At 37.7% G+C, this 25,201-nt stretch overlaps 2 long non-coding RNA genes across 20 annotated transcripts in view; one reads left to right on the forward strand and one right to left on the reverse strand.

Moving 5' to 3' along the window:
- On the forward strand, positions 1-20,764 carry LOC140630330 (uncharacterized). The gene is made up of 3 exons (XR_012028099.1): positions 1-477; positions 2,606-5,984; positions 18,817-20,764. It is a non-coding gene; the product is annotated as an uncharacterized lncRNA (long non-coding RNA).
- The window catches only part of LOC140630302 (uncharacterized), a 24,980-nt gene continuing 5,635 nt past the window's right edge, over positions 5,857-25,201 (reverse strand). For 4 of the 19 annotated variants that reach the window (XR_012028093.1, XR_012028098.1, XR_012028096.1 and 1 more), the window contains exons 5-9: positions 23,613-23,722; positions 21,475-22,219; positions 20,638-20,817; positions 9,225-9,345; positions 5,859-6,146 (exon numbers count right to left, since the gene is read on the reverse strand). This is a non-coding gene — a long non-coding RNA (uncharacterized lncRNA). Of the gene's footprint in view, positions 6,147-9,224; positions 9,346-20,637; positions 20,818-21,474; positions 22,220-23,612; positions 23,723-25,201 lie in introns of all 19 variants that reach the window. The other 15 variants (XR_012028088.1, XR_012028091.1, XR_012028087.1 and 12 more) reach the window with 10 other exon arrangements.

The raw sequence follows: 25,201 nt of genomic DNA on the forward strand, positions 1-25,201 counted from the left end.
ATGTAGTGTGCCTGGAGACATAGCCTATGCCCCTCCAGTGACTCTTAAGCTGGGAGTCAAAGGAAAATATGTTTTCTGGGAAAGAGACTTGCCAAGGCCCTTCCAAAGAGGAGGGGTGCTGCCACTGGTTGAGAAGGGGGCAGTCCGTTCCAGATGCTCTGCCTGGGAGGTGAGACCAGACAGGAAGCAGAAGTCGAGTTGTACACTTTCCATCATGAAGGTCCTGCTCAGATTATCTTCTTGTAAATTAATATATTCACTCACCGTTCACTCTTGCAACTCAAACTTTGCTTAGTGTCATGCCGGATCTGAAGAGACAATGATGTACAAAAAAGAGAGTGGTTCTCTGACTTTGAGAAGCTTATGGTCGTTAGCAGAGAAGAAAGTCATCGAGTGTTCATGCAAACCAATCAATGCAACACAGTGGGGAAAATGAGATCATATTCTTGGAAGGTTGATGTGAGAGAAGCCACCCAGGTAGGGCAGAAAGCCTGAGTTTAATTAGTCTGAACCTAATTCAGTGATGTTCTTGGGCTCTGAATATGGAAATTACCTAAATTTCTGTCACTTTCTGGACAGAGTTTTCAGGATCCATTTTTCAAAGTAGCCATAAGCTACTAATACTATAAGCCATTAATGCTACCCTCAACCCCATCTCTTGTCCTGTAAACCTCAAGGGTTTTTTAATGTTCCTTTGAGTTTCAATCAGTTCAAACTACAGTTGACCAAATTTCAACAAAGACAATCCCTCTTTAAGTGACTTTGAAGGTTCTCTGGCCCTTCCTTTCTCAGTTATCATATATATTATTTCCAATTAATTGCTATTACTGACATTCAGGCATATAAATTTTCTAAGTAGACATCCTAGATTAATTTCCTTTCCTTTTGATAAAGAACATGCTGACTTAAATATTTCTTTGGTGCCAAATTGGAATTTCAGAGACCCAGTTTCATTACAGTAACTTCTGTTTTAACCTGGGGTCTTTAGGATCATCTTACCTCCTTTGTTTGCCAAATTGACTTTTGGCAATCTCTGAGGAGATTCACTGTCTTTCTTGCATTCCAGAGTATGCCTGACTTTATCAGTCTGGTGTGGCCACCGCTATAGTCTGCTTTCAGAATCTTGGATTAATGTATCACAATATGTCATTTCAATAACAGTTTTTGTTGGTTGCTTTTCTCCATTATATTTGGATATTTGCAATGAGGGATTGTCCTATTTATATTTTATCAGTAGAATCTAGCAGAGTGATGCAGATGATGTCTAATAAGTATTTGTAGAATGTATTAGCAAATTTCTTCCACCCAGTCTTAAACCAAAACTTTACTAAGTATTCTAGTCATGATTTCTGGCATGTCTCTTCCAAAATTGCTCTTTATTTATGAATAATTATCCTGCATTATGCATGAGTAGACACTTTTTATCAATTAACCCATCTGAACTGCATTACCATGTGAGAAGGAGTGGCTGGGTCTATTTGTTTTTCTATCATAAAAGTTTCCCAAGAATTAGGTGGATGCTATGAGGTTTTTAATCTCTTTTGGAACCTGAAGATCAAAGCAGTATTCTTCCAGAGAAATAGCAGAGTGAATATAAATTTAAAAAAATCTTCCTTAAGTAACTAAATTGTTGGTCAATATTAATCATACTAATTATAATAGTCACTATATAAAGATTATTAGGGTCTTGGAGGGGATAATGAAAATACCTGGTTTTAGAAAATACACATTTCAGGGGACAAGAGGAGACAAAATAGTAAAACTTCAATATAGGAGTTAGCATACTGAAGTTCTATTTCCTTATTAACTTCTATTTTCTTCAGCTTCTTATTTTTTTCAGATTTTATTTGAGAGAGAGTGCATGAGTGGGGGAAGGAGCAGAGAGAGGGATAAGCAGACTCCCTGCTGAGCGCAGAGCCCAATGCCAGGCTGGATCTAACAACCCTGAGATCATGACCTGAGCCAAAATCAAGAGTTGAATGCTTAACTGACTGAGCCATCCCAGTAGCCCCAACTCTGTAAATTATTAACAGCATTTATTGTATTCTTTTGTGACTTATTTATGGAATAAATGGAACTCTAATAGATATAAAGTTTACTTCTTTAGCATGAGTAAAAGGACAGAGATCACTTTTAATTAATTTACATGACTAAGCATAGTCCCCTTGTATTGATCATTTGTTATCATTTCCATTTCAGACTTATTCATTTCTACCCCATCACTCTTTTCCTGCCACCCAAACAAAAAAGATGCTTCGGTCCTGGCATCACAATCATCAGGGTGACACATAGTACTATTACCATATATTGCTGTATATTATATTTCATATACAGAAGTCCTGTTCTCCCGGCCACCTCATTAGGGTGACCACAAGGAATGCTACCAGTATTTTTTATACATAAATGTACATCATGCATTTTTGTACATACTGTACTTTTTTGTCTCTGATTGGGGATATTTAATTATTTATATACATTTACAAATAATTGGGGTGATCTAATAGCTAAACCTACCTATGAGTGCCTCTCATTAGTTCCCACCAAGGTGGGTACTCAGTATTGTCTAGACATAAACTAACATTTTTACATTTCTTTTGTTTTTTAGTCTTTGCCCAAATTGCACTCCCTTCTCAGTCTTCTTTGTGAATGACAGTACCTGGAAGCATTGGGGAATCAACTCTTTATCCTCTAATAAAAGGAACCTCTATCAAATGATCTACATAGCATAGAGTATTCTGAGAATCATCTAGCCCAAACTCCTGGCTTTGCAGATGAGAAGTTGGAAGCCAGAATAGTCAAGTTCCTTCCTGAAGGTCTCTCAACAGATCAGAGAATACCACCTCATTCCTTCTCATTGTCAGTTCAGTGCTGTCTGCTGAATGCCCCCCACATACCATGTGAACTCTGTCAGGAAAAAACAAGATAGATCTAATGCATCTGCAAAGCAGATTTCATTTCCTAAGACCATATTTTGGTCAATACTAACAAAATCTGAAAGGGGAAATATTGTCTCTTTAAAAGAGAGAAAAAAAAAGAAATAATGGGTCTCTGCAGTCATGATGCTGTGGACTTTAATGATTTCTCGAAATATGCTAGACATGGAGAACTTTGGGGAGGGGGGGGCGGCCAGCAGAAAAGTAAGCTGTAGACGCCCTGGCATACTAATTACCAAACCAGTTGACAGAGAGCCTTAGGTGCTGCTATTGTCACAGCAGATAAAACACATCCTTTTGGCTTGTAAAGATTTTGGAGTCTTTTCATGAAACCAGATGGGTTCTAATTAATGCAGTCTCTGTACACAAGCCTACATCTTTTTATTCCTAACTGGCAGCCTGAGATCCATTTGGGATTTACCTAATGAGTCTATTCCAGGAAACTACTGTTTGCATTAATTAACTCTATGGTATGAATAGGGGGAACACGTAGAGCGTTGTTAAAATTGAGGACAGAATGACAAACTCCCAGTTCTCTGGACTTTCAGACTTTAAGAATTGTTTTTATAAGGTGGAATGATGTCCCCAGTACCCTGGAGAGCTCCGCAGCCTCAAAGTGTTGTCACTGCGCCCCTTCTCTTTAACGACAGAATCTTAATTTTGTTTGGAGCATCTATGTGCCCAGCTAAGTGTCCACCTCCCCAGCTACACACAGCCATGTGGATGAGCTCTAGGCAGTGATGCCCAAGCTGTTCACTGAGTGCGGCTTCAGCAAATGGTATTGGTTTTGGCCAAAAAGGAGTCAAGTGGGCCACAACTTTTACTTTCTCTTCTTTCCACTTGGACTGTAAATGTAGTGTCTGAAAGTGAAGTGGTTATTTTGATTTTATAAGGAAAAAATCGCCATGATGAAGGTGGCTGAGCAGAAAAATGTACAGAGTCCAAGACACATTGGCCTCATGTATACATATATTTCTCTGGGCTGGCCACTGAAATTGAAGACCCAAATCCCCATTGGCTAGTCATTGATATCCAAAGACAAAGGTGTCTAAGCTCTCTCTAAAACATTTTTCCCATTTAAGTATAAAAAGTCTTGTATTTTAAGAGTCATTTTTGCTTGCATGCCATGAGTCTGCTTACCTTCATGAAAATACAGGAGAGAAAATGTCCAGCCTCTCACTCTATCCAGCACAACCACATTCTACTCAAAGCATTTGTGAGTAAGGAAGGCTTCACCAAACACTTGAGGATCACAAGATGTGTTTCCGGTCTTTGAACCCAATACACATTAAAAATCACGTAGCTGAGATTTTAAATTTTGTTTGTCATTTTGGACTCTGCAAAAATGGAGATTTTCTTGACAATTTTTCCATGTAATGGCTAGGGTCCTGTCCTCCCATGAATCTTCTCTGCAGTCCTCAATTCCCACTTTTATGTTTTTATGTAACTTCTCTTTGAAAGCTTAAAGGCAATTCTCTCTTTTCATCTCATGACCACTGGTCTGATTTTTTCTTTTGAAGCCATCCTACCAACACAAAGCCTGACTTTCTACCTCAACCATGTCCTAAAGTATTATGTATTTGTTTGTTCATATTTTTAAGAAATATTTTTATTGTTGCCTTGCTGAGAAAATATTGGTATCAGTTATTAAAACATACAGATTATTTTCACTTTGTTGTAAGTAAAGGAATGAGGTATGTATACATGTTGATATCGATTTATGTCTAATTTTATATTTCTAGAAATTACTATATGGGCTGCATCAAATAAATTTCTACTTCAAAGGGCAGATATAGTCTTTATAAATGTCTTCTAAAATATTGATAGCATCTCAGAAGGTTTTGAAAACGGAGCAAGTGTCGCATAATAGGAAAACCAGATGGACCGGCAGGCGCTTAGCTGTTGTGTGACCACTTATATTTCTGTATCTCCCTGAATTTTCATCTATTAAACAGAAAAAATACACTGTGGTTATTATGTGGCTTAGAAGATTAATGAGACTGTAAATATAGGCTGCATGAGATAACACGAAAATGCTGTAAAATGGTAGATTGTTGAGAAAGATAATAAATCTTAATTTTTAGATTCTGGACTCTATTTTTTTTTTAACCAAGAGTTGACCTGAATTTTTTAAAAGATTTTTTATCTACTAATTTAGAGAGAGAAAGTACAAACAGAGGAAGGGCAGAGGGAGAAGAAGAGGAAGAGAGAAAATCTACAAGCACACTCCCCCTGAGTGCTCAGGAGCCGAATTTGAGCCTCATCCCAGGATCCTTAAGATCATGACCTGAGCTGAAACCAAGAGTCTATCGCTTAACTAACTGAGCCACCCAGAAGCCCCCTGATCTGAATTTTGATAATTGAGGTTTGCCTTAGATTTCTTCTCAGTATCTCTTCTATAGAAAATTCGGGCAATGAGCTCGTTATCCTAGGTAGTGGTGATACACCATTTAGTAACACGTTACTATATGAAGATTGCTGCTAACCAATGACACAACAGGCAATGAGTACTCTACAATCAACTCAAAATAGTTTTCCGGTGTGGTAAACTCACAGAGAACACAACCACCAGCACCCCCTACAGTGTGGCTTCAGGATGACTCACTTTAAAGTATTTCCTTTTTTGCAAGTGAAATCATCTGTAGATAGTTAATGTGAGAGAAAACAAGTGAAAAGAGGTGGTTAGTGTTAAAGCTTGGAATGCAGCTGACGATCATTAACCTAAATTACCACTCACCAGCCCACAGAGACACCAAGCGGAATAAAACCAGGGAGATTTCCTATATGGATTCCAGAATACATACAACCATGTGGTGTGAGTATCGCTTGATCCCTCTGGAAAGGTTGAGCTTTTATATTTTAGAATCTGTGTCAAGACCACATTTAGAATATAGAAAGGAAAAATGCATTTGATTTATTCTGTTTATTTTCCAGAAATAATAGACAATCAAATAACAGATAAAAATAGGTGAATGTTTCTCATGCTGTTAAATTTTTACAAGAAAGAAAAATTCCAATTTCATCATGAAATTCTTATATATCTCTGATTGGGTAAGTTATTTTTTTTTCTTCACTATCCAATTATTTCAGCATGAGATATAGAGTTGTTTTAGGAAACAATTTTGGGGTTAAAATGTCCTTGGTATGAATAACCCACATCTCTGTGGTCATGTTACCATGCAGGATGCCTCTTTCCAATCCCAGGAACACATGCTGAAATGACATACAGAAAAAATAGTTTAAAATATGAACACCATTTACTATTTCATTATTTATTTCCTAAAAGCTACACTTTATAGTCAAATGTTAGATGTAATCAGATATTGCCATGTTGTGTAGATATAACTGATCTCTTTTAGAAGCAGGAATTCCTCATGGAAATTTTACAAAAATGACTTTTATAATATATAAAACCTATACTGTATTACATTATAAAAATGCATGGAAATATTTTATTGATCTCTTTAAAGTATTGGATGTGAGACTTTTGTAGATCTTTGTAAAAGTATATTTTAAGGAGTCTTGAAATGTAGACTAATACATTTTATCACTTAAATATAAAAAAACAGTGTAATTTTTAAAGTATTTTTTCTAAGAGCTACAGTTTATTAAGTGCTTACTATATGCCAGGAATTGTGCTCACCAAGTTACAGGTATTGTGACACTCACAGTGACTCTGAAGTAAGTATTACCTTCCCCATTTTAAAAGGCTTAGAAAGACTGAGAATCTTGCCAAATTCTACATAGCTAGGGCTGGGCCCATACCTGGTTATCAACAAAGCTCATATTCTTAACATATTGTTAAGAGGTGTTCCTCTCTAATATTTTGCCAATGTTTTATATCCTTATTTCTATTCATTACAAAACTTTTATCTCTATGGCTAATATTCTTATGATTTTAAAAATAGTTTCTAAAGTTTATATAACAATAGTGTGGTGATAAAGAACTTCTCTTTGATTCAAACAAAGTAACCCTACAGAGACACATCATTGATTCTGTGTTCAAAATGGCATGCTTCTGCCACTGCAGAAGTCTTCATGTGATGAACTTGACCTTTCTGCCTTAAACCCATGCATTTCCAGTTGAAGACAAAATCCTTAGACAGGGGTCTGGGATTGTAACTCTCCTCCTCTGACTTAAAAGCTGTTAAGTACCTTTGTGTGTAATGAGCCATGTGAGTATTGCATCTAGAACAATTCATGATTTGGGGTTTTCCAGTCTAATAACATATCATGAAGTTAGTAAGCCTAAAATTTAAGCTAGACTTGAAAATAATGTCCTTAGGAGCCTTCAGCTTTATTACTGACTCCAGTTCTCCATCTAGAAACTGGAAACTACAATGCTTAGATGTATCACAGTGGGATGTCGTGAATGGCTAATTACAAGGACTCAGCTTATTAAAGTTGTAGATAATTGCTAAGTATCTTTTTAACCTCTGCTCTGCACTGCCAGAGAAATAGAGGCAGTGAGCTTAATGGGTTTCTTCCATTCTAAGGGCTCCATCTTTAGAGTTTGAACATCTGCACAGTGTCCTTGTCGGTGAATATCAAGTAGAATAGAACACATTACTAAAATAAAAAGGGCTCACTGGTTCAAAATAGAACATTTACCATTAAATATCCACTATAGTAGTTCCTACACAGTCTTTCCCCAGCTTCCAAACATCCATCTCTTATCTCCTCCAAGTCAACCACAATGGCCTCCTTGTTGTTTCTCAAATGGCAAAGGCCTGCCATTTTGCCTTGTTAGCTCTTCCCCTATATAGCCACGACATTGGCTCACTGATTCAAGGTCTCTGCTCACTTATCATCCTGACACAGATGACTTCCATGGGTTCCCTGTCTAAAGAGTGCTGCTCCATCCTCTTCTGCCCCTACACTCCACCTACCCCACTGCCACCTGTCTTGAGCCCTTGATCCTGCCTTATTTTTTTATAGTGATCATGATCCCTTAGCATATTGTATTTGGTGGTTTTATTCTCTGTCATCTCATTCTGTGACGGGAAGCTCTGTGAGAACAGGGACTTTTGTGTGTTTTACTGATTACTGTATTCTCTACATTAAGAGGGCACTTGATATTTTAAGTGGTTACTAAGTACTAAGAGGTAACTTAGAGGATAACTAAGAGGATAAATATATGGGGAATATTTCTGCATTATATGTTCTCCAGTCTTTATTTCCCAAATGCCTGCTTCCAATCATCACTAGTGTGGTCTACATTTGATTTTGGACATTTATAAGGCAGAGGAGAATTTTGTCCTTCAGAACGTTTTAAAAAAGAACTCATAACTCACAAAATCAAACTCTAATATAAACACTTAAAGAGAGGGCAACAGAAATCTATGGCTCTGACATAGTATTAGTTTTATCATCATAGAAATCTGAACATATTTTCATCTTTCTTTGGTATACATGGCCTAGCATAGGCTGAGGTTCTGAAAGATCGGAGTTCTAATCGATTTGTAAGACATTTGCCAACTGAGTATTGCTTGGACTATACCTTCAGGAATAATGATGCCTACTTACATTTTTTTCTCATGAGATTTTATTAAATAAGATCATTCTAAGATACTTAACAAAATGACTAATGTGTATTGAGATCTAGTATGTGTTAGTTTTCCTTCTTCCCAGAGCAAGATATATAAATCCTTATTTATCCTGGAAACAGGCAAATGTTTCAAATCTCTATTTTTTCTCCTTTCAAAGACTGGCTAAGTCACTCTGCAGGTATATCTGCTGTTGATGAAGCTCTGAAAGGCTCTTTCTTCTAGCTACTTCTTCCTCTACCTGTGGCTCTGTTGGACCCTTTCAGTGATACTTTATTATTTGAGCTTCTTGTCCTGCAACAATCCCATTAATATTGGTGTTTCTAAGGATTCTGTCCTTGTTCCTTATTCCATAAATGTTTTCCAAGTGATTTTGTTCATTCTTCTTTTTAGTATGATCTACTAATGCTAATGATTCCCCAGCCCAGCTCTTTCCTGTAAGATCAGGCTCCTCTATTCAGTCAGTGCCCTGTCAGCTGACATTGTCTCTACTAATGTTGACAAGTGGAAAAGCTTTTCCCCCAAGTGAAGTTGGTCTTTTTGCTGTATTTGCTTGATAACTGGCTGGGAGGAAGTAGGAAAAGGGAGAAGACAAAGCTGAGTTCTGGTTTCTAGCTAATGTGACAGCTACAACTGAGAGAGAGAGACAGAGACAGAGAAGGAGGTGACAGAAATGTCCTGGCTCTCAAATATGGTGTTGGTTACCCAGACAAGGAGCATCTGCCAAGCTTCTCTATAAAGTTACCTTAAAGTAAGTTTAAGTTCACATCAACAGAGATGATTCAAATCAAACTTGATAGGACACAATGAAAATAACACACTATACTTCAGTTTTTGCTCCACAGATGCATTACCTGAGTCAAATCCTATAAAGAGAGGAGATAAACCAAAATGAAAGGACATTCTAGAAGATAACTAGCTTGTAATTTTCAAAAGCATCAGAATCAAGAAAAGATTAAGAAAGAGACCTAATTAATTTAAAGACATGATTTTGATCTGGATCATTTTACTCTAAAGAATGCTTTTGAAGTCACATCTCCCTTTTAGACCTCAGTTTCTCCTTCTGTAAAATGAGTAGCTTGGATTTATTTTCAAAATGACAGCTGACATTTATCAAGTGTTTAGTTTGCCCTTGGCACGTGTGCACATGTGCACTCATACACACAAATGTTATTGGAACAGCTAGAAAAACTTAAATGAGATCTAAGGGTGACATTGTAGTAATGTATCCACTTTTGTTTCCTACTTTTGTTGACCATCTTGTGATTATATAGGAGAAAGCCCCATTTGTAGGAAATCCACACTCTAATATTTGGAATGATGGACAACATGTTGACTACTTTTTCTGAAATGGTTTTGGGGGAAAAGTTCTTTGTATTGTACCTGCAATTTTTCTGTGAAGATTGAAATTATTTCAAAGTAAAAATAATTTTTAAAAAAATGTAGACGTTTTCTAAATGGTAGATAATCATGGCTATCTGAACTGTATAGCAACCTAATCAGATTTCTATCTCAAATGGTCACTCTGGCAGTTCTGTGGAAAGTGTATTTTGAGAGTGGGAGGGTGGAAGGATTGTAACACTCGTGACATGTGACTTTTGGGGAAAAACACAGCAAGGTCCCTATTGGAAGAATGCATTGCAAAATAGCAGTCCATCCTCCAAGCTGAGATTGTTTTAGGCCAAACTCTCAAAGTACATGACTATATAAAGAGTCTCATTTTTTTTTTTTTTTTGAGTGGGAAATATCAGAAAGGCAGAGCCAGAACATGAGAGACTCCTAACTCTGGGAAAAGAACAAGGGGTGGTAGAAAGGGAGGTGGGCAGGGGGTGGGGATGACTGGGTGACAGGCACTGAGGGGGGCACTCAATGGGATGAGCACTGGGTGTTATGCTATATGTTGGCAAATTGAACTCCAATAAAAAATAAAAAATAAATAAATAAATAAATAAATAAATAAATAAATAAATAAAAAGAGTCTCCAGGAAATGCAGACTAGATGGAAAGCTATAGCAGCTGTCTACAAGATGACTTCCAGACATATTTTGGAGATTGAATAGGTAGTAGAGGCTGAAAGATTTTATATGGAGGGTAAGGAACAGAGAAAAATCTAGAATGACTCATGAGGTTTTAACATGAACTCCAGCAATGGCTTAGTATATGGCTTTATATATGGAGAAGATGGATGAGCAATTTGGGGAGAAAAATCAAGAATGTATATCTTGTTATGAGTAGGCAATTTACTAAAGAAGCAACCCCATGGCCAATATGTATAGATTAATATTCAACTTCATTAGTATTCAAAAAAACAAAACTTTGAAGCATTTTCACCTATCAGATAAGCAAAATCTTTTTCATATTTTCTATTACTATAGTAAATATGAAATAAGAATTGCAAAACTTATTTAATAACAGATGTTTCTGGAGTTGGAGAAAATAATATCTCTTACAATTTTGTGCAGCAAATTTGCATCACACTAAGTTGCAGACACCTCTTTCAGCATGTAGGCAGCACCAATGTTCATGCTTTGTAGTGGTCAGAGACCACTGGAATCCATGGTCTTGGCCAGAGGAGAACCAGTGAGCTTTCTAGGTGTAGCCAACTCACAGGACTCCATTGTTTTCTAAACACACTTCTTTTGCCAGCACACACTCCTTCACATGGGATGTCTTCTGCTCCCAGAGGGTTTACTGCTTCAGTGCTACTCATCTCTCAAAATAACACTAGTAGCCCCTTCAAATTCAAATTATTCATACGGCCATCTATTCATTGGATTGGTCTTGATGTATTTTCCCTTTTTACTGGTGGCTCAGATAGCTTTTATTTGTGTGAGTCTGTCTTACTTATTGCACAGAGTGTTTGGAAGATTTTACTGGATAAGACTTAAGAAGCCTGCATTGTTATTGTGCACTCTAATTCATTGCATAAATGCAGTACGACTGTTATTACAACCAAAAGTCAATCAACTTTTTAATTGATTATTGGCATTCAGTGGATATGGGGATAATGTGTCTTGATTCCATAAGATTCCAGTTGCAGAACATTAACAGTATATGTATGATATTCTAGATTCTCCAGTTTTTAATATTCTCACTGTTATGGTATTTTACACTTAAGAGGATAGATCTCTCTACATCACATCTAAATCTACATCTATATGTTCCTTTTCATCCATTAAAGCTGAAGACATAGAGTCTATTATTCCCAGATATATTTACTAATTATTTTGTTCTTTGAAATTAATTGTAAATACTACCACATTATTTAAGAGAATTGATGGGTTTACGTTTTTAAGTCAGTTGAACTAGCCATAAACAAAAATAAGAATCCTTTATTTAAAAATCAAAGCTGTGCCAAACTTTTGGGAAAATGCAGTTTTTCCTGAAATATCAATTCAGTAATTTCTAACATATTTAGTTCTATCTTGACAGCTCTGAGAACTGAACCACCCTTTTGAAAATATTAAATCAACAACTTGTACCTTGCTTCATGCAACACCATGCCCCCGAAATCTTTGGCATACATCAAATGATGTTTTAAAAGCACTCAGGGAAATCACTGTTTGCAAGAATCAAGTGATGAATTTTCTTTTAATGTGACTAACTGTTTTGTAAGTTATGTCCTCTGTTAAATTTAGAATTTGAGTTTCCTATCACAGTAACTCAAAATAGTTTATGATATTATTCTGGAGGCTGGTCGTTACCAGCCTCCAGAATTTATTCAATATAATGTGGAACTGTTTTGAAAACCACAGTAGGATAATTTTTTAAATGGTGAGAAATGGCTGTGTTAAATGTATTTTAACTATAAAATAGTCCCTAAACATGGTCCCTCACTGGGATGTTGCTGCAAGGCTTCTATGAGAATATTCAACGTTGACATTGCAGCTGACACAGTGAGGCGTCATAGAGTAGGCCGTGTTTGGGCACTTAATAAAGTGTTTTTTTTTTTTTTTTTTTTTTTCTGGAAGGAAAGAATGATCTGATCAGGGCATAAATGTGCAGAAAGGTATAGTTGATTAGACGGGTAATGTGTTCAGGCCACCATCCCTGTCATCCTGTCTACCTGGGGCCAGGCAGGGGTGGGGGGGTGGGGCGGTTTCCTGCAGCCATGCTGGGTGATTTATACTTTATTTGTTGGCAATTAGAAGACAAGGAAGAACTAATATAGAAGACCAGAGCCTCATGGGTGTGATGGAAGAGGTTGATTCTGTTCACTATTTGCCAAGATTGCTTTGACAAGGGCAAGTCTGGATGTGTGCGAACCAATTAGAAAGCACTGTGAGAGTAACAGCAGCCCTGTGTGCTCACACGTAGCTGTGTAGGATATGTTTTCACATGTTGTAAAGTTAATTTGTGTAGTAGTTCACTCCTGAGAACAGAGAGGCCCAGAGAAGTCTTAAATGCTCACAAAAGACAGCAGTGCTGGTAACTAGCCCGCTGGGGTGAGATCACAGGCCTGAGGATGGGCACCAAATCCCCACCAGGCTCTGTGGTCAGTGACCTGCACCTGCCTTCTGGTGGGCCGGCCAACAGCACCCACCTCTCTGCATGTCACCAACTGCCCTGTGTGTCAGCCGGAGGAAGTGTAGTCTTGTGCATAAAAATAAAAATAAAAATAAAAATAAAAATACCAGAGTTCTGTTTGACACTAGCAATTTTGGGAGAAGGATAAGCAGTCTGATCAGAAATAAACTGAGAATTGGTAGAAGCGGTTTCTATGATCAGCTCTGCTACTGCCTGGCTGTGCCTTTCAGTAAATCGCTGAATTGCGTGATTTTCCCATGTGTAAAATAAAGAACCAAATGATTTTCAAGGACCTTCTAGCTCTAAGATTCAGTTTATATTTCAAATAGAAAGTATCTGCCTGGAGGCATTAATATATTGTTCACAGTTTCACAATAAACTACTTTCCAATAAATGAACTGCCTAAGGCAATTTGAATGAGTCTCTTTCTCCCTCTGTCTGAATCTTTCTTTCCCCCTCCCTCTCCCTCTCTCTCTCTCTCCCCCCACCCGCGTTTCCTCATTTCAGATTAATGACACACTAATTTTATACTAATTATCCTATCTGTTGCATTGACTTCTGACTTGATTGATCACATAACTCATACTCATTCTCCACCCGCCCTGTTTTCTCAGCTGAATTCCCCGAGCTTCCACTTGTGTACTGGATGTTAGGGAGGGAAGCGCCGTTACCCCCTGGGGGAGGGCTCCCAGTGGAAGGCATTTTATAAGCATGGCTCCCACTAGGACCTGCAGTTGTCTTACCTGCATGAAGCTGCTGGTAATCAATTGGGCTGATTGATCTTACATGCGTTTTGAAGGATGTTTATACCTGTCATTGAGTTTTATAACATCTCCCTCATGTTTTATATCAACAGTATTGAGTAGTTCATGGTATTCTTTTACTGTTAGGAATAGCAAATGACATTTTGATTCTTTTTTGCTCATATAATAATTATGAGCAGGGTTTTAAGGTAGACTTCCCAGGTAGGAACCTATAAGTGATGGCGGGTCAGTGGTAGCTATTCAGAGGATAGCATCACATCAGTTTGTTAGAACTTTGAGTTTAAAATGAAACAGCCTCGTAATCATTCCTTCTGATATTACATGCAAAAAAAAAAAACTTCCTATAAATCCCTCCCAATGTGTTAAATCAGTGTTTTATTTTTTATTTATTTTTTTTTTTAAATGTTGGTTTATTTATTATTTATGATAGTCACAGAGAGAGGCAGAGACACAGGCAGAGGGAGAAGCAGGCTCCATGCACCGGGAGCCCGATGTGGGATTCGATCCTGGATCTCCAGGATCGCGCCCGAGCCAAAGGCAGGCGCCAAACCACTGCGCCACCCAGGGATCCCTAAATCAGTGTTTTAAAATGTTTTTGCCAGATGTTTAGAAAGTACATCAGCTGCCTTCCTTTCTCTTGAATCTAAGTTGTCCTCATTGGGATCAGGGCTATGGAATGAAGTCTCTATTTTTCTTTAAACAACAAAGCCCTTCCCAGAAGGAGGCTGTTTCTAATGTAAAAGAAATGTAAGTGCATTTGAGGGAATAGTCTAGTTACTCAGTGTCTAGCAAGGACTTGCAAGTGGAACTGCTTCTCTGAAATGCGGTAGATATTTGGTTTTCCATTTGATTCTTCTTTATATATACAACACTAAAGCATTTAAAGCACCACAAAACTAGTACTTGATGGTAATCATTATTACTAATTTCTAAAAAAAATAAGGTAAAACACCATACAATCACATCAAAATACTAAGAAACTGATATTCTGTGACAGAGACACTGATTCATCCTTAGCTTCTGTTGTAAATCTTAGTTCATTAGCTTTTTTTCTTTTTTTAACTCCCTAGGGATCATTCTCTAAATCCTATATATTCAGTTCAGTGTGTTTGTATTTTCATTTGGTTCAAAGTACTTCTTTTATTTCCCTTGAGATTTCCTTTTTGACCTAAGGAGGATTTAGAAGTATATTGTTTAGTTCCTACGTGTTTGGGGGTTTTCCTGGCTCTCTGTGTTATTGATTTCCAGCTTAATTCCACTGTGACCAAGGAACACCTTGTATATGATTTCAATTGTTTAAATTTACTGAGGTTTGTTTTCTGACTCGGGGTATGGTCTGTCTTGGTAAATGTGCCATGGGCACTTGAAAAGAGTGCAGATCCCATTGCTGTTTGAAGTGTTCTGTGATTATAGATTAGATCCTGTTGGGTTGGCAGGATTGTTGAGTTCTTCTCTACCCTTGTTGGTTTTCTATCTAGTTGTTCTATGAATTGTTTAGTGACAGGTGCTGGTCTTCAACGGGAAGTGTGGATTGTCTGTCTCTCCTCCTGATTCTGTCCATCCCTGATGCATTACCATTATTTTGCAGCTCTGTTGTTTGGCACATGCACATTTGGGGTTGCTATGGCTACTTCTTGGTGGATCATTATGTAATGTCTGTTTCTGTTTCTGGCAATTTTCTTTACTCTGAAGTCAATGCTAACTGATTTTAATAGAGCTACTTCTGCTTTCTTTTCATTAATGTTTGCATGGTAGATCTTTTTTCATCCTTTAATTTTCCACCCAGCCGTATTATTATATTTGAAGTGATTTTCTTATAAGCAGCTTATAGTTGGGTCAGTTTTCTTAGGTCTATTTTCATTGTTTGCTAGTTGGTTTTGCTTTGTTTTGTTCATTTTTTTATATACATCCATTTTACAAATCTCTGTGTTTTAGTTGGAGTGTTTAGACCATTCAATTATAACGTGCCTATTGATATTTTTGGACCTACATCTGCCATTTTCTGTTTTGCTTTCAGTTTGCTCTGTTTTTCATTTATCTGCCTTTCTGGGAATTGCTTAAATAATTTTTAGAATTTATCTTGATTTATTTATATGGCATTTGGATTGATCTTGTATGACTTTTAGAGGTTGCTCTAGGACTATATAACTCCAACACTTACGGTCTACTTTGGGCATTTTACCAGGTTGAGGAAATATAGAAACTTTACTTGTCTTTATATTACCGTGGTCTTCCCCATTTTTAAGTAACTGCCTTAAATGTGTCATTTACTTGCATTGAAACCCACATAAGGCCATGCTATGTTTTTGCTTCTACCATCAAACATAATAAAGGAAACTCAAGAAGGAAAGTCTATTGTATTTATCCATTTTTTTGCTTCTTGCGTCCTTCCTTTCTTTCTGATGTTCCACAGTTGATTTTTTGTGGCTTCCTTTCAGTTTAGAGAACATCCTTTAGTCATTCCATCAGATCATGGGGGCTGGCAATACGTACTCTTGGTTTTCTTCATCTGTAAGTATCCTAGGTCCTTCATGACTGAAGGATATTTTCACTGAATACGGAATTTAAGATTGACAGGCCTTTTCTCTCTGCATTTAAAAACCCTTTATTTTGATGAGAAATTCCCCATCATTGCATGTCAGCTAAGATGTTCTTCACTACTTTTAAAGTTTCTTTTGTCCTAGGTTTTCATAAATTTGACGATGTGTCTTGCTGTGGATTTCTTCAGGTGTTCTTTGTAGTTCATACAGCCTCTCAAATCCATAGGTCTACATCTTTGGCTAAATTCATGAACTTTTTAGTCATTATTTTTCAGCTACTTTTGCAGTCCTGCCCTCCCATCTCCATCCAGGACCACCAAGGCCCGTGGTTCAGGTCTTGTGCTGTAAGTGCCCATGCCACCATTGCTCTGTGCGTTTTCTTCAGTCGGCTTTTCTCTTGTTTACCTACTGTTCAATAAACATTGTTCTGCCTTCAAGTTCACTGGTTTCCTTCTGTCTCTCCATTCTATCCACTGAGCTTTTTGTCTTAGTTATTGTATTCTACAGTTCTAAAATTTCCATTTGTTTCATCTTTTATCTTCGATTTCCTTCCTGAAGACTCCTATCTTTACTTTCCTTTGTGCTTGTAATGTGAAAGCTTTGTTGTTGTTGTTAATTCCTTATCAAACAAATAATTTTAATATCTGTATCATTTTGGTGTTTGGACTCTTTTGGTTGATTTTTCTCATTTAAATCAAGTTTTTCCTGGATCCTGGTGTGGTGGGTGACTTTCAATGAAACCAGAACATTTTGAGTATTATATTGGTATAATCTGGGTCTCATTTCCATCTATTCTTTTAGCTGGTCTCCCCTTACATCCCTTAGACAGGAGAAGGGAGCAGCACCTCTTTATTGCCAGTGGGGTTGGAGGTCCAGGTTCCCACAGTCAGTCTCTTAATACCAGGGAGTAGGGTAGGGATGCTCCTTACTCCATTTCCCTATCAGACCCTCAGTGGCTTGGAGGCATAGGGGCAGCTTGTTAACGCTCCAAAGTTGGCCTTTGCTAACATAGAGGGGAGTGGAGAGCTTGGCCTCATTACTGCTGGGCACTAGACCATTGGTGATAGAACCCAGCAGGGAGGTGAAGGTGGCATCTCATTATTGCCGGATGGGGCTGGAAGTCCAGGATCTCCATGTGAGGGCACCTTGTTATTGCCCAGCTAGCATGATACCATCCATTGGGGAGTTTAGAGCCTGGGGAAATCAGAAATCTAAGCTCCTTGCTCTCTTTGTTTGTTTGTTTGTTTATTTATTTATTTTGTTTTGTTTTGCTCCTTGCTCTCTTTGATGGCAGAGGTAGAATAAGGCCTCTCTTTTTTTCTTGTAGTATTTGCTGGAGTAGAGAGATTACTGTCTCAAATGTTCTATTTCCCAGTACACCCCCTTTCCAGATCCTTGAGCCAGAAAGAGCAGGTTTTTCTGACTGCATCCATCCATGATTCCGAGTTGCCAGTAGAATTCTTCAGCTTCGTATGTGGTTTATATGAGCCAAAAGAAAACCCAGGAACTCAGTTAACTCCTTTCTTGAGTTTTAAGGTCACTGACTTGTCTGCCTTCTTCTCTCTACCTTTCAGAATTTTCTTCTGTTTGCTTTACATATAAGGTTCAGAGTTATATTAGTGCTTAGCAGGAAGAAGAGGGGAAAAAAGTACTTCTGATTCATCTTTATCAAAGTAGAGCTTCCCTATATGATTCTTAAAAAAAAAAAACCCAAAAGAAGAAAACAAAAACATGTCTTCAAGGTGCGGCATTCCCATTAATTTATTAAAAAGGGAGAATGTTTTATCTGTTGACAAGTCAGAAAGCTCATGGTGTCATCTGTCCCATAGCCAGCAGTAGAGATGGAGTGACAAGGCCCTTCAGAACCTGAGATTCCATCATTGTTGAGAGGTAGCAAGCATTTATAGGGAGTGAGTTACAGAGGAAATCAATCGGGGACTTGTTACATTAGAATAATAGGCTCACATCACCCCTACAAATAATCATCCTTATGTTCCAGGAGGGTAAACATGATTGATGTACAACTAAGAAGTGTGAAGGCAAGATAATACACTTTTAACCAAGACACTATGATGATGATCATCATCATGATTGTATTGTGACTATTATATTGTGACTATTTCCAGTAACTTCAAATATCAGGACCAAACAAAAATTGTACCCAGTTGTCATACTTGCTCTGAATCATACTCTGCTGTACTATTCTTGCTGAGGAAACAATTTAATACATGTTGTTTCATACTTGAAAGCAAACGTGTACAATTTGTTTAGCATAAAAAATTTAGCTCACTTCCTTTACTGCAAAAAAAAAATATATATATATACTTTGGAAACTTCAATATTGAAATAGCTAGCATCGATATTATTTTATACTGGAAGAATGTTGGTTTCATCGAGAGCATTGAATTTTTAGGTTTTATGCATTATCATTCAATAGTCATGATCTAAAGGATTTGGTTCATTCAGTTCCTATGGCTGCTTTATATCACTTCTCTCTACCTTTCAGAATTTTCTTCTGTTTGCTTTGAAAGGGTATTTCAATGTTTGCATTGAAAGGGTATTTCAATAGGCAGATTTGACAAGAATTGAAGAAGTCTTTCAAAGAAGTATTACTCTATTTTTCCTAACTTAAAAGACATATGGTAAGTAAAACCAGAAAACTTTTTTTTTTTGTTTTAGAATTAGAAGGATCCTATGGGATCCAAACCCTTCCCCTACGATAAGATAGATTACCAGTTTTTATTTTAATATTCACTTCCTTGAGAGAATAAGTTAAAAAACTTAGCACTTGAAAAAAAAAAGTGTTTTAAATTCAAGGTAAACTATTTAAGTCATGCAACTGATTTGATTTCTGAGCCCATATATGCATGATGAATACTAATACAAAAACTATATGAAGCTCAGATATGGCAATGTGCCACCTGTAAGGCCAGAGAGCAGAGTTCCTGTGTGTGTGTGTGTGTGTGTGTGTGTGCGCGCGTGCGCGCGCGCAGTGGAGAGAGTGTGACTTGGGAGTGATGCAGACTCAATTTTGAATTTCCAGGCATCAATGTTTGCTTTCAGTTCTCTCCCTTAACCTGCATCACATTTCTTGCCTCTCATAAAATGGGGAGGAAAGAATGATGGATTTTATAGATTTGAGTGATGATGGATAACCTTCCTTTGGGAAAGAACACTTGGAAGCATTTTTTCCCCTATTATATATAATCTTGCTCAACCATTCGTCTAAAGTGACGTAAAGGGGACCGCGCTTCAAGAGGACACTTCCTACCCCGCTCTCAAGGCTCATTTTACTCATTAAAGGAAAAATCACAGCTGTTATCCCACAGCTGTCACCAGACATCCTCTGCCAAGTAAAGCAGCATCAGGAAGTTAAACCAAGATCAAATAATCTGAGGCTTGCTGCAGGAATGAAGAGTACACTTTGCCCCTCCAGAACACTGATGGGTCTGCCATCACCTGTTCCAGAGTAAGAAGTAGAGACTGCAAACATCCAGGCACACAGGGAGTTGCTTTCCTAAGCATTTGGTTAGCATCCTTAGTAAGTGAAAGCCCCTCCCACCTTTGTAATTGTTAGAATCATCCTCCAATTTTACTTAAAGTTGTGTGAAAAGAAATAAAATAAAAATACACTTATGCATAAACAGTAGGAAAATATTTCCCTAATGATGACACGTTTTGAATTGATTTTCAAAAATGCTCTCTTTCTCAAGAGAGTAAAAATGTATCACCAAACATCTATAGACAACTCTCTTTTAAAAAGATCATTGCCTTATTGCAGTTTCTAGATTCTTGAGAAAGTCTAAGAGAGACATCTACTGGAGTGAGGAGGACATGTCATGTTATCAGATAAGTTTTCTGTTTCAGGGAAATAGCACAACTACATTTCCGTTGCCCTAAGATTTTGTACCATATACTTCCGTGATGAGCACGTTACCATAGTTATGAAGATTCATTTATGAAAATGTGTGAACACCATGTGGAGGCCGAGAAAATTAAGGCCTTTCCACTTTAAGTTCAGTGTTAGCACAAGTACTGCTATCCCAGGCCCCTGTGAATAAGAGCTAAAATTTACATTACTTCAGTTACAGGAAAAAAACAAAAAAAACAAAAAAACAAAAACAGTTTACAGCTTAATGTCCCAGAAAGCTCCATATTAGAATGAGAACAGAGCCCAAGCCAGTGGCAGGAAGCCCCACATTAGAATGAGAACAGAGCTCAATGCCCTTGAAAACCCCATATCAGAATGTAAACAGAACTTGAGAAATTCCTCCCCCCCCTTCTAGAGGTCCCCTAGAGCAGCCCATAAAACTAAGCTGAACCGCACCTTGGGGTCCCAGTCCCTGCTTCTCTGTGTCGGGTATACTTGGATCCAAGCGCGAGCTTGTTAATAAACCCTCGTGCGCTTGCATCACTGTTGGCTCCTTGGTGGTTTCTCGGATTCGCAATCTTGGGCACAGCACCATATGCTCAATTGTCAGGAGAAGGCTAAGCATTAATTCAAAAGCTGAATACAGAAAATACTTTGGTAAATCAAACAAGTGTTGCTCCACCTCTAAAAAATTATATATAAATTATTTAGCCAATGGTGGATTTTTTGTTAAATACTAATTTTTATTAAAAATTTTAAAATGTTTCTTTAAATCTTATATACAAAAATCATAGGCATGATTATTTTATAAGCTAGAAAACTAATATCTCTTAGAAATTGAACTAGTACAGCATTGTAATTTAAAACAATATAGGCCAATAGAGGTCAGATTTTAGAAGTAGCCACATAAAAAATTAAGTGTCGTTTGTCTAAGTAATAAAGGCAAAAAGCTAGCTGGGATACACAATGACAACTGAACAGACTAAAAGCAGGAGTTTTAGGTCCTTCTCCCCTCTGCTTGGAGTAGCTGTGGATGAGTAACTCCAAGGGGCTGAACGTCACATAAAACTTACTGGAAGCTCAATTGCACCAATGCAATTTATATAAATTTATATAAATTGTCCTGATTTATCTAAATAAGCTTGGAATCACTCTCCATGCAGGTCAGCCTGGCTGCGCACTGAGGACACTGAATTAATCTTGTAGATACACAAAATATAAATATTAGGTATACTCAGATTCTGTGTCTTAGTTCTGCCTGCTATAACAGAATATCAGAGACTGGGGACTTACTCCACAGAAATTTATTTATCACAGTTCCAGAGTCTAGGAATTCCAAGATGATTCATTTCCCGGGGTGGACCCCCTTCCTGGCTTTCCAGAGAGGCCTTCTTCTTCACATAATGGAGAGAAAAACAATCTTGTCCCTACCTTTTTTGAAAAGGCATTAATCCCTTCATGATGGCCCTACCCTTATTATTGAATCTAACCCCAATTACCTCCCAAAGGTCTCACCTCCAAATCCCACACTGGGATTAGGATTAAACATATGAACAGTTAACAATATTGTATTATGCTGTGGAGGCCGAGAAAATTGAGGCCATTCCACTTTAAGTTCAGCGTTAGCACAAGTACAGTCCCAGGCCCCTGTGAATAAGAGCTGAAATTTACCTTGCTTCAGTTACAGGAAAAAACAGTTTACAGCTTAACGCCCTAGAAAACCCCATATTAGAATGAGAACAGAGCCCCAGCCAGTGGCAGGAAGCCCCATATTAGAATGAGAACAGAGCTCAATACCCTTGAAAGCCCATATCAGAATGTAAACAGAACTTGAGAAATCCCTCCCCCCCTTCTGGAGGTCCCCTAGACCAGCCCATAAAACTAAGCTGGAACCCACCTGGGGTCCCCAAGTCCCTGCTCCTCTGTGTCGGGTGTACTTGGATCCAAGCTCGAGCTTGTAAATAAACCCTCGTGTGTTTGCATCGGTGTCGGCTTCTTGGTGGTTCCTCGGATACGTAATCTTGGGCACAACAATGCACTTTAAAAAAACACCAGAGAGTAATTTCATGTTCAGGGTTCTTACCACAAAAGAGGAGAGACGTGAGGAAGTGTTTGGAGGTGATGGGCGGGTTTATGACCTTGACTGTGATGATGGGTATATATATGTGACAGGGGCATATATGTGCCCGAATTTATCAAAATACATACATTATATGTGCAGTTTTTGTCAGTTATACCTCAATAAAGCTGTTCATAAAAAATTATGTCACTTAAGAGTTTTTAAAAACAGAATGTTAAGGAGGTTTATGTACTTGGAATATCAAGGAGTCAATGTAGAAATTAATTAACTAAAATAAACCGTATTTTCTTCTAAAAGTTTACTGGGATGCTTGATGATAGAATAAATATGAGTGTTATGTTAAAAGCTTGAAGGATCTGAATATGAACTTAATTGCAAGTCAGCAAATGATCTTGGGATAGATAGATGGCCGGTACATAGGTAGATAGGTATCAGAACAGTGCTGGTTTGTTGGATATCCCTGTGAGAAAAAGATTATTGTTGAGCCCTACCTTGTCCTCTTTTACATGTTTATTAAGCCCTGAAAATTATATTGAGACCCTACTTACCTATTCTTAATAAAACTCCAAGCTGAGTATGAGAGAAGATATGTAGCATAGTGAATCAGGATGCCCAAATTTGTACCCAACAACTTTGAAAGACAGGGTGAATTTCAAAATACGAAATTCAACAGTCATGAAAAAATTTTGATTTGGGTATAAAATAACAATTATATGAAGTGAAGCCAGGAGGAACTGTGAGTGCAAGACAGTGCCTGTCGCATGCGTTGGGTTACAAGTGACCTCTGTGCATGGCGACAGCCTACTATGACTGCAAGATAATCTTGGATTAGATTAATGGAAAAATGGAATCTGGGAAGAAGAATAAAATGCTGATATACTTCTTATCACATGGAGCAGGACCCCTGCACTATAAGGCAGAGCGAGATAAGCTGAGGCCATTGGAAAGAGCGGTGATAAGGATGACACTAAATTCTGGGTCATAAAAATAACATTTGAAAGTATACTGGATGGTTAGCCTGAAGGGCCAAGTCTTAGGAAGGCAGGATAGCTCCACATGGGCAAGTGTTGTGCTTATTTTCTGTATGAATAGACGTGGGCAGGACGGAATGTAACAGGCGAATACTTCAAGTTTGAAATAAACAAGTGTCTGAAGAAGACATATTTTTCCCTTGGAAGAGACTGTGGAATAAATATTTGTTCTACATCTATGATCATGTAAAATTGCCCATAAATTGCAGCAGCATATCCTTTTTCAGCAAGTCCAGTGCAGCCTGTTCTTGGGAACAGTTTGGAGACAGACTTGTGTTGGGTCAATAGAGCACAAGTGAATAATAAAAGCCAAGGCCTACGTTGAGCTGGCCAGTTGGCTCTCTCCCACACGGTCCACTTGCAGCGATGAGGTTGATCTACACGACCCCCGACAGCAGCGTCACAATGTTGCTGTGACTCTCCTACAGACCTAAAATAAACACATGCAAAGATTTTACTTAGCTCGTTGGTTACTGGTGGGACCAGTAGATAGGAAAGCCATTTCAAACAATAATCCAAAGGCAGACACGCACAAACCATCAGGAGTGCGGACATGAATTTGCACAAAATGCAATGTTGGCAACATCTTTCTTAAAGGTAGAAATTAATTGAATTTCCACCTAATAAAATGCATTTGAATATCTATGAAAAAGAATTATCATTACCTTCAGTTTTCTGCATCTTAAACAGGCATAAAATAGCTCAGCCAAAAAAAAAAAAAAAAAAGGAAAAAAGAAAAAACAGAGAAAGCTAGAGGATCAGATAGCCTCAAAGGTCTGCGAGATGTCCCAACATTTAATTGAAAGAACACAATCTCTTTGCCCATTATTAAGTCTTTGAAGTTCCTTTTAGACAAAAGTTAATCAAGTTGTCACTGGGTGGAGTATTAAAAATCATTTCATTTTCTAGATCACTCTGTGATATTTGAATATAGCTTGAAAGGGGCTTGAAGAAATAAATGGCATTGGTAAAACAAATTTCATTTCCATTCCTGTCTCTCTGAGCCAGGTTTTTAAGCACTTACATTTGTAAAAACAGTAAAATAGAAATAAAATTGTGCCCCACCCTACTTCATTGTAGCAAGACGTGGTGCTAACACACACAAATATAAAGTATTTGGAAATGAAAGAAAACATCATCTCTCTCTCTCTCTCTCTCTCTCTTTCTCTCTCCCCCTCTCTCATGAGATTCATGTCCCATGAATTTGCTTTTCATGCCTAATATTTCATAAAACATATAGTAATTTGTTTCTCAAAATGCTTTTGCTAATAATAATTGCAATAGTCAGGTAGTCAAAAATAAATGTTTACCCTAATGCCTTTTGAACACAGAGAAGTTGTGCAAATTAAATGTACATGCTCAGTTTTGTGGCACAGACATATGGCAGGACATTCAATAAACCATGCTTCCAGATGTTCTCCAGCAGAAGCAGGAAGGACATACAGATTCAAGAAGAAACTGGTCAATGTAAAGTCGTTGGCTTTTAAAGAAGAGCTTGTTCTGGAGCATTTTAAATGGCTTACGATGAATATCAGATTGCCATAATATTTAGATTTTAGGTACGCCTGGGTGGCTCAGTGGTTGAACGTCTGCCTTTGGCTCAGGGTGTGATCCCGGGGTCCTGGGATCGAGTCCCACATTGGGCTTCTTACTGGGAGCCTGCTTCTCTCTCAGTTTGTGTCTCTGCCTCTCTCTCTGACTCTCTCATGAATAAATAAATAAAATCTTTAAAAAACACTTATATCTTATTGAATACTTGCAGAGGATTACATAACAATTTTATTTTCCATTGTCTCAATATACTTTATCCCTGGATTATATCCTTTATAGCAACGTATACTGTAATGAAAAATTATAGATATCTATTTAAAAAAGATACTAGAGGGACCACAGTGTTTTCTTTAAAGTG

Source organism: Canis lupus, chromosome 1 (genome assembly GCF_048164855.1).
Source record: "Canis lupus baileyi chromosome 1, mCanLup2.hap1, whole genome shotgun sequence".
In the NCBI taxonomy this organism is placed as follows: domain Eukaryota; kingdom Metazoa; phylum Chordata; class Mammalia; order Carnivora; family Canidae; genus Canis; species Canis lupus.